Source organism: Vombatus ursinus, unplaced genomic scaffold (genome assembly GCF_900497805.2).
Source record: "Vombatus ursinus unplaced genomic scaffold, bare-nosed wombat genome assembly UNPS02014812.1, whole genome shotgun sequence".
Taxonomy (NCBI): Eukaryota; Metazoa; Chordata; class Mammalia; order Diprotodontia; family Vombatidae; genus Vombatus; species Vombatus ursinus.
In genome coordinates this window covers 29,434,069-29,448,939 of record NW_020954590.1, presented here as the reverse complement: position 1 = coordinate 29,448,939, position 14,871 = coordinate 29,434,069, and the positions used below count along the sequence as shown (strand labels likewise).

Here is a 14,871-nt window from a genome sequence, read left to right as displayed (position 1 = left end):
ATCTTCCCACAGTTTTTCTGTATAAAAGTATCAATTTTATCCTCATCAAATGCTCAGATTCTTAAAATCTGGCCCATTTGTATTGGTGTCACAAATACAGCAGGCTCACTAGGAGTCTGGCCCACTTCTATTTGTATTATAATAAACTTGCTTCTTGGACTGAAAGAAGGCTTGAGTGATCAAATTCTTTCAAGGCAGACTCCTGCTTTGTACCCTTGGATTTCAGGGTTTCTAGCACCCCCAAACCACATCATTCCCATTACTAACAGTGTTCAAGCAGTAGATAGAGCTATCTCTCAGGGATGTTGCGGAAAGGATTCATACTCCTAATATGGATTGGACTACACGACATCTGAAGTCCAATCCTATGATTCCAAAGGAGGAAAGGAAACAAGCATTTAAGCACCTACTATGTGCCAAGCACTTTACAAATATTATCTCATGTGATCCTCACATCAACCCTAGAATGTAGGTGCTATTATTATTTCTATTTTAGATTTGAGGAAACTGAGGCAAACAGGTTAAGTCACTTACCCAGGGTTACACCGTAAGTATCTGAGGCTGGATTTGAACTCAGGTCTTCCAACCACTGCCTCCAAAGCTGTCTCTCACAACTGTCTTTATATAACACAATGCAATACAGGACAAGATAAGACAAGACAAGACAAACGTATTTAGTGCCTACTACGTGCCAGGCACTGTGCTAAGTGCTTTATGCACTAAAAGAAACAACAAAAAAAAGAATTAACTTGCATATTGATAGGAACAACCAATAAAATAATGACTAAGGTTCTTGTTATTGCTTCAGAGACCAAGGCAAAATGATGAAATGTGTTTATTCTTACTTTTTGTCTCAGCAGCTAGATCAGAAACTCAGCTTCCGCAGTGATAGGTGAGTTTTCTCCTTTTGTTGTTATTCAGTCGTGACTGACTCTTTGTGACCCCATTTGGGGTTTTCTTGGCAAAGATACTAGAGTAGTTGGCCATTTCCTTCGCCAGCTTGTTTTACAGGAAATTGTAAACTGAGGTAAACAGGGTTAAGTGACTTGCCCAGGGTCACACAGCTAGTAAGTGGCTGAGACAGCATTTGAATTCAGGCCTTCCTGACTCCAGGGCTGGTGTTCTATCTACTGTGCCCAGAAACAAGGCTTCGCATCACTGCCCAGCTATTTCTACATCATGTTTGTGTGTATGTAATCCAAACTCCGGCTAGGCCCCCACATGCATTGCCTTTCACCACTAGAATGTGAGCTCCTTGAGTGAGGGACTGTCCTGTCTGCTTCTGTTTGTTGTTCCCAGTGCTTAGCACGCAGTAAGTGCTTAATATATGCCTTTTCATTCATTCCTTCAAAAAATGAAAGGCTAAAATCAACCACCTTTAACCTCTTTTCTTCCTTAAACACCAAATAGTGTTATCAAGCTAAACCAGATCAAGGATCATTTCATCTTGGTTTCAAGAAAATGAAATGTGGAAGAAATGGAGAAAGTCATTAAAAAATAATAATAATATGAAGAGGAAAGTAAAGTTATATTTAGAATAATCTAACAGTGTTTACACTTGAATGTTTAAGTAAAAATTCAGATTTAAGATGTACATTTAGTTACGAGTTTTTAATATATACTCCAGTCTTAATTGATTAATGACTTAAAGGCATGGATTTTTGCAGCCTTATTAGTATAAGTGGAATATCAGCATGCAAACATGGAAATGAATTTAAGGAAATTGTTAATGATTCATTATGCAGAGTAATTAGATTTTTGTATGATAGGAGCAAATGCATTAGCAAAAACAATTATGCAGTAATACAATGAAAAACCACTCTTAGGGGAAAAAAAAGTCATTAAGATAATACAATGGACCCTTTGCTAGGGCTCATCCTCTACAGCCTTAGAGTGAGTCACAACCAGCTGTTACCATCTGCTCCAGAGAGCCTTTGGCAGATATACATTACAAAGCTCTGCCAAACACTTATCTGTTGAAAATGTCTACCCCCAGAACTCTCACTGACTGTCTTTGAGAGATAGCAAATGGCTCTACAATCAAACTGCTTCATATCATTGTTAAGGGCCCCTAGGGGGAAAAAAATAAAACAAGATAGGCAGGAAAACTATATTCATGGGAAACTCCTTCGGCATTTTCTGCCAGCCTTGCCTCTTCAAACCTCTTTGAGTTTATTGAATATTGATTTGGAATAAGATGATCTATATTCAAATCCTCCTGCTGTTACTTAGTACCTGGGTGACTTTGGGCAAGTCATTTTCCTTGACAAAAGGAGGAGGTTGGCCTAAATGATCTCCATCATCCCTTTCAGCTCTAAATCCATGATCCTATAAATCAGATGAGACTGAAATAGTCCAACCCCTCTCAGCCTAGCAGACTTAACAGATGTTAAAGGATCATAGATCCAGAGCTGGAAGAATTCTCAGAAGCCATTTAATCAAAACCATTCCTTTTACAGATGAGGAAACTGAGAATCAGAGTGACTTACCCAAAGTCACAGAGCTACTAAGTGACACAGGCAGTATTAGAACACAGGTCCTTGGATGCTAAAGCCAGTATTTTTGCTTCTGACTTGGAATCATAATACACCTAATATAGTTTCAAAGCCTACCTCTGAAATTTATTAACTGGGTCACCATAGATAAGACCAAACCTCTGAGATTCGTTAGTTTCCTCATCCATAAAAATGGAGAAAACAATACCTCCCATCCCCAGACATTCAGTAGCATAATGTATAGAACACATTTGGCTAATTTTAAAGTGCTATATAAAACACCAGCTAATCAGCTAGTAGGAGGAGTGGGAGTGAGTGATGATTGTGGTGTGCATGGTCCCACAATCAGTAAGGTCTTAGAAATATCATTCCTTCTGCTTGCAGGGATGTCTCAGAGCATACAATGAACGAGAACATCTGAAGCTTCCACTCATCTTGACCATGCTGCCTTGTACAGATAGAGCCTCTGGCAACAGGAAGAGAAGGAAGCAGTCATCTGCAGAGTCATTGTGACCCAGACCAGATCTAAACTTACAAAGAGCCACCCAGAATAATTCAGGTCAAAGAAGAGGTTTGTAGCCTGAAACACCCAGACAATTGAGGCCAAAATGATTCTCCAACTTCCTCCCTTCCCCCTCCTCCAATCCCCACCTCCATCTTGAGTTATTGAGGCGTTGCCCCAATTCTTCATTTGACTTTGCAGGTCCAGACATAACTGGAATATGAGTAATTTGAAGCCAGGCATATGAGGGGGAGGGGAAAAGGGAGAGGAGGAAGGGGAGGGGTGTGATGAAGAGATTCGATACATGGAGGAGCCCTGTGAGCAAGCCTGGCAGTCTATCAGAAGAGTTTGCATCTGTGGACGTGTTGACTGGCTGAATGCGTCCAGGTGGCAGTTTGAAACCAACCAAGTGAAGCTGACTCTCTAGAGAAGAAATGATAGTCATTTTCACAAATGATTAGGAAATGTTGGTTTGAATTTTAAACCGATGATTTGGGGTTACATTAACACAAATAAAATGTTTGATTTCTTCCTGACTAATTTATCAAAAATTCAAAGGCATAGGTATGCAAATGAATAGTTTTTCATTCATCTCATTTCCTGATGGCTTTGAACTGAGAAAGTTTTCTGCAGGGATTTCATCTGAAATCAAAAATAAAGGAAATATGGTAGTACAAGTAAGAATATATGAAAAATTAATGACCCAAATAATAATACTGTATTATAAATGGCTTTGAAGAGGAATAAATCATATCAAATAGAAGAGGCAGGGTAGTGCAATGGATAGAACACTGCACTTAGAATCAGGAAAACCTAGATTCAGATCCAGCCTCAAACTCTCACCAGCTGTATGACCGTGGGCAAGCCACTCAAACCTGTCTGTCTCCATATCCTCCACTAAAAGATGAGAGGAGTTGGTGTTATCTCAAAGATCCTTTCTAGCTCTAAATATGTGATTTTATCAATATAAAGAAACCTCAACAGGTTTACTATTATCCTTAAGGCCTCTGTTGCCAGGCTGTTATAGGCCACAAGACCATAGTTCCTTCAGGCACTTTCTGCAACAAACCTCACTGTTGTGTGTAGCTCAAAACCAAAAATGCCTAGCAGTACGTTAGTATATGTTTAACAACCAGCTAGGTTGGGGGGTGGGTGGATGTCACTTTTAAGTTCAAACTCCATGATTAATCATTTCGCCATCACTTTCTTAAGTCCAGACAAGCCCCTATATATAGCTTTTCTAAAGTGTAAATGGTCAGACTGAAAATTTAACAATTAGCTCTCCAGTGCATGTCTGCATATCATCTCTTAAATTCTAGAATCACAAAATCTTAGAATTTAGAGATATCTTAGAAGCAATGTCTACAGGAAGTAATATAGTCTCCTTAGCCTAGCCCTGCTTAGTGTGGTTCCTACCTATTCTCCTCTGCCTTTCAGCATGGTCCCATGAGCAAGCCTTACTTTGCTCTCCTTTCCTTTATGTATCACCCTTTGAATTCCACTCAACCTAGGAATCTATTCCTGGCTTACATGCTGCATAGTTGTTCAGACCACACCTTAAGCCTAGGATTCACTCCCTCCCTCCAACTGAGTCTGTGGGTATAAGCCTCTTCCTTCAAAGATCAGCTGCCACATTTTTCATGAAGCCTTCCTTGATTCCCCACCCTATCCCCTAAAAGGATTTTGTCCCTTCTTAATTGTTTTCTAGATCTCTGTCTAGATCACTACTTTGTCCTTATCCCACTTTATTGTCATGGGACATTTAGGTGGCTCAGTGGATAGAATACCAGGACTGGAGTCAGGAAGACCTGAATTGAAGTTCAGCCTCAGACACTTACTGGTTGTGTGAACCTGGACAAGTCACTTAACCTGTTTGCCTCAGTTTCCTAATCTATAAAATGAGCTGGAGAAGGAAATGGCAAATCATTCTGGTATCTTTGCCAAGAAAACCACAAATGAGGTTCTAAGAGTTGGGCACAACTGAAAAAAAAATGACAAAACACTTTACTTTGCATTATACTAATTTGTATGCATATGTGTGATACCAGATTCCTGGTAACAAATTCTTGAGTTTCTTGAAGGTAGGTATTGTATTCCTTTTTTATTTCTGTATCAGTAGCCTCTACTACAGTGGTTTTCATGGAGTAGGTATTTGTTTAGGACCAGATCCGTGATCTCATCGATAGAAGAAATTCCCTTGGAGGAACTTTCTCTCCCAATGCAGATAGATATCTTCTCTACTTTTAGTTTTGGAAAGTTACCTAGGGCACTAAGAGGTTGAGTGACTTCCTCAGAATCACAAAGCCAGCAAAGGCCAGGCAGGACTTGAACTCAGACCTTCTTGACACTGTGACACCGGGACCAACTTTATCTCTATTATACTATGCTGTTGACCAACAAGTATTGTTGAATTGAATTTAGTTAATTCCAACTTCTAAAGGAAATGTGAACCAATCTTCAGCTTCCCTAACAAGTCTAGTCGATCATTCATATGAATTTATTAAGCACCTTCCACGTGCTAAGGGCTGGGAACACAAAGGAAGACAATGCACAACAAGATATAGACAGGATAAATTGGAAATAATCACAGAAGGAAAGCACTAAAGTTAAAAGGGATAGGGAAAGACTTTCAGCTGAAGAACACCAATAAGACAATTCACTACTACACAGGACATCCTTTTCATTTTAAAAAAGCACTAATTGTTAAGAAATTTTTTGCTTCTATTAAGCCAAAATCTGCCTCACTGTAATTTCTGCCTATTGGTCCTAGATTCACCCATAGAAGCCAACTAGAATAAATCTAATTCCTTTTCCATATGGCAAACATTAACATCTATGAAGACGATTATTGTGCTCCTCACTCCCCCCACCCCACAAAGTCTTATGGCTAAATATTCCTACATTATTCTGCTGAACCTCATATGACACGGTTGTCTGCCATCTCAAGAATGTAGCTGTTGATCCACCTCCAGAGAAAGTACTATGGAGTTGGAGTGCAGATCGAAGCATACTATTTCCTCCTTTTTTGTTGTTTTGTTTTATTTCTTCTTTCTTGTGGTTCTTCCTATTGGTTCTAATTTTTCTTTACAACATGACTAATGTAAAAACATGTTTAATAGGAATGTATATGTAGAGCCTATATCAGATTGCACGCCATCGTGATGAGGGAGGCGGGGAAAGAGGGGGAGAAAATTTAAAACTCAAAAGCGTATGGAAGTGATTGGTGAAAACTAAAACTTTTTATAAATTAACTAATAAAAAAAAAGAATGTAGCTGTTGCTAACGCAGAAAGCAACAGCAGTGGCAGAGGACTGAGTAACTTTTAATAGCTGAAGCCTCAGTGAGCCAAGATGGCTGAGTACAAGCAACAACTCAGATGAGCTCTCCTAACATTCCCCTCTGAACAACTTTGAAATAACACCTCAAATCGAATTCTGGAATGGCTGAGGCAACAAGAGGTCATAGTGAGACATTTTCCCAACCCGAGACAACCTAGGAGGTCAGCAGGAGAGGTCTGTGACATGGAGGTGGCGGTCATCCTGGAGTGCAGCAGAGGCCACAGTGACACCGGCAGCAGGCCTTGGAGGCAGCTGCAACAGCAGCTTTAGGAGCTCTCAGTTCACGGAGAATAAGGGGGTCAGACAACTGGTCAGAAAAAGATTACAGGGGACATTTTGCTACCCTATCGAAACGGCTTATATGCAGCTCCAAAGAGGAGCAGTAGCACTTGTGGCTACAGGAGAGCAGGGGACCTGGGCACTGTTCCAGGGCCAAGAGGAGCACTAGCGCTTATGGCTTCAGGGGAGCAAGGTCCCTTCCTGGGTAAAGACCAGAGCACAGGCCAAGAGAGCAGGTGGATCATACCACCCTGGAAACAGCAAAAACCTACAGACCCCCAGAACTGGTTCCAAAAACAATTGCCAAAAAAAACCTGAAACTTGCCACAGTGCCCCCAAACCTCAGGAAGCAGAGCCCAACTTCAGCATGAAGTTAAAAGATAAGAAATAGGCTGGAAAAATGAGTAAACAAGAAAAAAAGAACTTGATCCCAAAAAGCTACTATGGTGACAGGAAAGATCAAGACACTAACTCGGAAGAAGAAATCATGTCAAAACAGCTACAAGCAAAGCCTCAAAGGAAAAAAAAGGGAATTGGACACAAGCCTGATAAGAATTACTGGAAGAATTCAAAGAGGATTTTAAAAATCAAATAAGAGAGGTAGAGGAAAAATTGGGAAAAGAAGTGAGAGTGATGCAAGAAAATTATGAAAAGAATGTCAAAAGCTTGGTAAAAGAGGAGCAAAAGAATACTGAAGAAAATAATACTTTTTAAAAAAATTGGCTAGATGATAAAAGAGGCACAAAAATCCACTGAAGAGAGCCCAGGCACCACACTTCCCTCCATCCCTCCTCCTCCCCAATCCCCTTCCCTGGTCCCGAGCCCCATAGTGGCTGCCTGCTGCCTCAGACCCCTGCAGGCCCCTCTCCTACATCAGGTGCCACTCTCACCTTCCCTAACACCCCCTCAACCCCTTTCCTCCTCTCTGCCCTACGGCAAGAAATCACCAAGGCCTAGCTTCCTCCACCTTCCCCATTCCTGCCTCCCCCCCCACCTCATCCCCTGCCCTGGGGTCACTGCTGCCATTTCACACAATGGCTCTAAAGAGAATCCACAAGAAGTTGAATGACCTGGCACATGACAACCCCCCCCACCCCCCCAGCTCAGTGTTCAGCAGGTCCTATTGGAGATGACATGTTCCACTGGCAAGCTACAATAATGGGGCCAAATGATAGTCCTTATCAGGGTGGAGTATTTTTCTTGACAATTCATTTCCCAACAGATTATCCCCTCAAACCACCTAAGCTTGCATTTACAACAAGAATTTACCATCCAAGTATTAACAGTAATGGCAGCATTTGTCTTGATATTCTATGGTCACAGTGGTCACCAGCACTAACTATTTCAAAAGTACTCTTGTCCATCTGGTCTCTGTTGTGTGATCCCAATCCAGAGAATCCTTTAGTGCCTGAGATTGCATGGATCTCCAAAACAGATAGAGAAAAGCACAACAGAGTAGCTCAGGAATGGACTCAGAAGTATGTGGTGTAATTAAAGAAATTATTGGATAACTTCTACAAATAAAGATAGGGGAACTCTGCAAGAGAAAATCCTTTTGATTTCCATTTGACTGCTTTCTATGAGCCCATGCCTCCTCTTCCCCTGATAGAACGGTGCTGTGTGTTATACATAATTGGAACAACAAAATAAAAATATTTTATTTCCCATACCAACACTGACTCCTAGCAAAAAAGTGTGGGTGTGTGAAAAGCCCATTCTTCAGTCATAACCTAGTTGTAAGATTAAAAGCTTTTCTTATTGATTTAATTGGATAAACAATGAAAGGGCACAGTGATGGGTGTTGTATGGTTTGGGGTGGGGGAGGACAGTTATACTGACCTGTGGGAGAATTTTTTAAAAAGTGGAATCCTTTTAAACTCATAACAGTTATTAAAAGCAAGGTGAAGAACATCAAGTTGTTTCTGTACTCATTTTATTCTGAAAGACCTACATCTTAGGTAAATGTTTCAACCAACAAGATTAAAATGTACCTGCATCCTGTATTTTAAGGTCTAAGTTTAACTGGTCAACATTTAAATGGATTGGAGCTATTAGTACATAAAGTGAAGGGTGTTTTTTTTTTTCACCTCTTCTCCATCACTCCCCCCCCCCAATACTTTTTGGTTTGTATGTGGTTTCTCAGTTAATACATAGCTAATAGCTCTTAATTTTTCTTATGTTTTTCTACTGCTTAGGTCTATCTCAATGTAAAGGTAAAAATTCATTTGACAGAAATTCTTATGTATATTTAAAGACCCAATTACTCTTCTAGAGCTTGTACATTCAAAGATTATTAATCTGTGTAATAAACTGATTACTACAGTCATTATATATTAAAACAAAAAATCCACTGAAGAGAATGCCTAAAAAAGCAGAATTGACCAAATAGGGGGAAAAGGCACAAAAATTCACTGGAGAAAAGAACTTAAGAAGCAGAATTGACCAAATGGGGGAAAAAAGATACAAAAGGTCACTGAAGAAAATAATTCCTTAATAGATTTGGGCAAGTGGAAGCTAATGATTCCATGAGATATCAAGAAACAATAAAACAAAGTCAAAAGAATGAAAAAAAAATAGAAGAAAATGTGAAATGTCGCATTGGAAAAACAACTGACCTGGAAAATAGATTGAAGAGAGATACTTTAAGAATTATTGGATTACGTGAATGCCATAATAAAAAAAAAAAAGCCTAAACATCATATTTCAAAAAATTATCAAAGAAAACTGCCCTGATAGCTTAGATGTAGAGGGCAAAATAGAAATTGAAAGAATCCACAAATCACCTCCTGAAAGAGATCCCAAAATTAAAGCTCCCAGGAATATTATAGCCAGAGCTCCCAGGTTAAGGAGAAAATACTGTAAGCAGCCAAAAAAAAAAAAAACAATTCAAACATCAAGGAGCCACAGTCAGGATCACACAAGATTTAGCAACTTCCACCTTAAAGGAGTGGAGGGCTTAAAATATGTTATTCTGGAAGGCAAAGGACAAAGGTTTACAACCAAGAAAAAGGTTTACCTACCCAGAAAAACTAAGTACAATCCTTCAGGGAGAAAAAATATGGAAATTCAATTAAATAGGGAACTTTTAAGCATTTCTGATGAAAAGATCAAAACTAAATAGAAAATTTTTCTTTCATATTCAAGACTCAAGAGAAACATAAAAAAGTAAACATAAAAGAGAAATCATAAGGGACTCCATAAGGTTGAACTGGTTATATTTCTATATAGGAAGATGATATTTGTAACTCCAAAGAACTTTATCACCATTAGGGCAGTTAGAAAGAATCTACCAATAAATAAATAAATAAATAAATAAGAATCTACATAGAGAGGAGGCACAGTTGTGAGCTGACTATGACGGAATGATCTAAAAAAAATTTAAGGGGTGAGAAAGAGGGATGCACTGGGAAAAGAAGGAAGACAGAGGAAGAACAGGGAAAATTGATTCACATAAAAGAAGAACATGATGAAGAGCTTTTACAGAGGAGGAAGAAATGAGGGAGGGGGAATGGAGGACAAAACTTGAACCTTTGACTCTACAAGGGAATAACATACACACTTAGCTGGCTATAGAAATCTATCTTACCCAATAGGGGAGTAGGAGGAGAAGGCGATAACAAAAAGGGGTAGGGGAAGCTGATAGAAAGTGGGGGGGGGAATTGTGGGTGGCAGCAGTGGGTGACAGAAGCAAAATAGACTTTGGAGGAAGGACAGAGTAAAAAGAGACAGAGAAAAGGATAAACAGAGGGGAAATAGGATGGAGGGAAATACACAGTAATCATAACTGTGAATGTGAATGGGCTGAACTCACCCCTTAAATGGAAGTGGATAGCAGAATGGATTAGAAACCAAAATCCAACAATACATTGTTTACAAGAAGTACACTTGAAACAGAGAGACACACGGAGAGTAAAAATAAGGAACTAGAACAAAATCTATTATGCTTTAGCTGAAGTAATAAATAAATAAATAAATAAAAGGTAGGGTGCAACCAGGATCTCAGACAAAGCAAAAGCAAAAATAGACCTAATTGAAAGACACAAGAAAAGGAAACTACATTTTGCTAAAAAGTACCATAGACAATGAAGTAACATCAATACTTAATGTATATGCATCAAATGACATACCATCCAAATTCTTAAAGGAAAAGTAAAATGAAGTTACAGAGGGAAATAGTAAAACTATACTAATGGGGGCCTCAACTTTTCTGTCTCAAAACTAGATAAATCTAACCATTAAATAAATAAGAAAGAAGTTAAGGAAATGAATACAATTTTAGAAAAGTTAGATATAATAGGCTTCTGAAAAAAATTGAATGAAAATAGAAAAGAGTATACCTTTTTCCCAGTTGCACACAGCTTCTTCACAAAAATTGACCATGTATTAGGGCATAAAAATCTCACAAATGCGGAAAAGCAGAAATATTAAATGTATCCTTTTCAGACCGTAATACAATAAAAACTATATTCAAAAAGGGTTATGGAAATATAGATTAAAAATGAATTGAAAACTAAATAATCTAATCCTAAAGAATGAATGGGTCAAAGAACAAATCTTAGAAATAATCAATAATTTCATTAGAAAATTATGAGACAATACACCAAAATTTATGGGATGCAGACAAAGCAGTACTTAGAGGAAAAATTTATATCTCTAAATACTTAACATCAATAAATAGGAAGAGAGCAAATCAATGAATTGGATATGCAAAAAAAAAAAACTAGAAAAAGAACAAATTAAAAATCTTTAAATACCAAGTTGGAAATCCTAAAAATCAAAGAAGAGATTAGTAAAAGTGGAAGTAAGAAAACCATTGATCTAATAAATAAAACTAGGAGCTGGTCTTATAGGGAAAAAACAATAAAATAAATAGATAAGCCATTGTTTAATTTGAAAATTGGGGGGAGTGGAGGAGGAAAAACCCAATTACCAGTACAAAAATAAAAAGGGTAAATGCACCATCAATGAAGACAAAATAAAAGCAATTATTAGGAGCAATTTTGCCCAATTATATGCCAATAAATCTAACAATCTAAGTGAAATGGATGAATATTTACAAAAATATAAATTGCCCAGACTAACAGATGAGGAAATAGAATACTTAAATAACCTTATCTTAGAAAAGGAAATTGAACAAACCATAAATAAGCTCCCTAAGAAAAAATACACAGATCCAGATGGATTCAGAAGTGAATTCTACCAAACATTTAAAGAATAATTAATTCCAATACTATGTAAATGATTTGAGGAAAATAGGGAAAAATGGAGTCCTGCTAAATTCCTGACATGTCACCAACAGGCAGTTATTTGCTAGAGGCATCCTGAATTGGCTGGCAAAAGCAGGTTGTTAAATTTTCAGTGAAAGCATTTATACCTCAGAAATTGGCAAATCAGGATTTGATTTACTGTTTTAGAGATTATTGATTTAAGAAAGTGACGGAGAAAAGGTTAATAACACAAATTAAATCACTTTAAATTTAAATTTAAAAGTGTTTCGTGTGTACTTTTTTTTTTTTTAATGGTGAGGCTGTTTTTAAACATTTGCCAACCGACCCCTGAGTACAGGAAACAACTCGCAGTCCAGTTTGGTTAGAACACAGACTGCTTGAAGGAGAATGGTATGCAACCGATCTGGAAGGATTGGTGGCAGTAAGATTATGAATGACTTTAAAAGTCAAACAGAAAAATTTGTACTTTATCCTAGAGGCAAGAGGGAGCTAATAGAGCTCTTAATGAGTACTTTAAGAAAATCAAATTGGCAGCTCTGTTGGGTAGGGATAGGAGAGAAGAGAGATTAGAGAATGGGAAATCAAGGTAGAGAGGGTATTGCAGATAGGTGGAGTAGGAGATAGATAGAACATTGTGACCTCAGACACTTTCTAGATATGTGACGGTGGGCAAATCACTGAACCTCAGTTTCTTCATCTGTAAAATGAAGATAATAGCAACCAACCCACAGAATTGTGAAGATTGCTTAGCACAGTGCCTTGGACATAGTAGCGGCTTGATAAATACTCATTCTCCTTTCTACCTATGAATGTTATTGTTGTTGTTGTTGTTGTTGTTTGTCCTTTGTGACGTCATGACTTGAAAGTGAATTAGATTTAAATGAGGCCGGGCTGTGCAAAGTCACCAGCCTCACTCTCTCCTCCAGAGCCAGCTGAGTCCAGTGGCAAGATATAGATCAGGACTACTGGAAATGGCCCTGGATGCAGTGGGAGAAGAAAAGTAAAATAGATATATTGTAAATATAAGATGAGCACTTTCTCTTTGGTTGTTAACAATCACACTGTTAACATATATTGAGGCTGTAAATTAAGAAGGCAGCATAGAACCATGGAAAGAGGAATGAATTTTGAGGCCTAGGACCTGAGTCTGCAATGTTGGCTCTGCCACTTTGATAACTGTATGACCACCTCTCTAGGCCTCCATTTTTAAAAACAAAGTGATTGAAATATCAGGGGTTCTCCACCTTTTTTGTGTCATCCACCCTTCTGGCAGTCTAGTGAAGCCAATGGGCCAGAATCATGGCTTTTAAACACAAAAAATAGATTTTATGTAAATACATTTACATAACACATTCAAATACACGGATACTTAGGATTAAAAGGGACACCAATCATATTGAAATAGTTATCAAAAAAAATTTAATGCAAGTTCAAGGACTCCAGGTTGAGTCCCTGAACTAGAGGAACTCTAAGATCTCTTTTAAAACTAAGATCTGATGAAATCTTCAGTTCTTTTTTTCTATGTAGGTCATGTTTTTTGAGGGCTATAGCTTTGAATGATAATTTGTGACACTATAATTCTAAAGCGTGATAGTAAAATAAGTGTGTATGATGCCCAAACGAGATCTTCTACCAGATCCTGTGAGTAAAGTGATTCAAACATTGCGAAGTTAAGGCCTTATTAACTCTTGACCTGTTGCCTGATTTTCTTTCCTTAAGAGCAAAACTCATTTCTCTTCTGAGTATAGATCTGCAGGTCTTCTGCTGCTGCTTCCTGTCTTGATTACATTTCATAGAAAAACCTTGAAAGACTGAAGTATCACCTCTGGAACTGTGAAAATCAAAGGATGATGGGATGAGTCTACCTTCATTATAGGAATTCACCATGGAAACAGCATAAAATAAGAAAAGAAAAATAGAAGAGAAAAGCAAATCTAAACCACTAGGAGACTCCCACCCAGGTGATCGAAACCATAGCCTGGGGTCTCATACCTGCAGGCACCCTATACATAAGAATTTTAGGGATCTCACATTCTGGCTCTGAGTCTACGTGGGCATCAAATGATTCATGTAACACAGCTACCCCATTAATTGCCACCATATTAATGATGACTGTTTATCCGCCTGAATCAGCTGCAGAGCTGATGTGGTTAATCTCATTTGTGGAGGTAGACAAATAGAATTTTTAAATGTATTACTGATGTCTTTTGTTTTTATGTCAGTCCTTTCTGAAAATACTCCCCCTCCCCCATCTCCATTTTCAACTGTCTTGTAACACAGAGAAATGATTAAACAAAAACATCCTATTCAGACATAGTCTTTGACAATATCTATAACCTTCTACCCCAATAGGCCCTTACCTTTGTGCTGAGGGGAGGGAAGTATGTTTCCTTGTCTGTTTTCCAGGGCCATTATTGGTTTTTCAATCAAATAGAACATTACAGACCTAATCATTTGTTTTAGGCTTTGTAAGCCTCCAAACTACATAAATGTAAGTTAATTTTTTAAAATGTGTAATTAATTTTTATTAATTTGATTTTTAATTTTGTGGAATAGTTTTTAAAAATCATTTTAAAGTATGATTCCTAGAAATTGAAAAAAAATTTTGAGCACTATGTGCTATACATACTGTAGGGGATGCAACAATCCACTGTATCTTGTATGCCATTCTAAGGTGTTTGGCATGTGTTTCTTAGGCTTCCACCAGGAAGCTATTATGTATGTCTGAGCAGGGGAGGAATATCATTCAGATTGTGCTATTGAAGATTATTCTGTCAAGAGGACTAAAGATGGAAAAGAGGGACCAATAGAGAAGTTCTTCTAGTCATCTAGATGAGAGGTAATAAGGAGCAGACCTAGGGCCATGGCAGTGGGATTTGAAAGAAATTATGTTAATTAATATTGTGTGGGGGATAAGAGAGAGGAAGCAGTCCAGTGACTGAGGTTTTCAGTTCGGCTGGCTAAGAAAACAGCAGTAACACGGGAGGATCTCACGGATCTGTTCTTGTCTGTTTTAAATGAATCTGGTT

The 14,871-nt window shown here is 38.1% G+C and overlaps 1 pseudogene; it reads left to right on the top strand.

Moving 5' to 3' along the window:
* Window positions 1–7,648: 7,648 nt before the first annotated feature.
* On the top strand, window positions 7,649–8,105 carry LOC114054187 (annotated as a pseudogene).
* The last annotated feature ends 6,766 nt before the right edge of the window (window positions 8,106–14,871 follow it).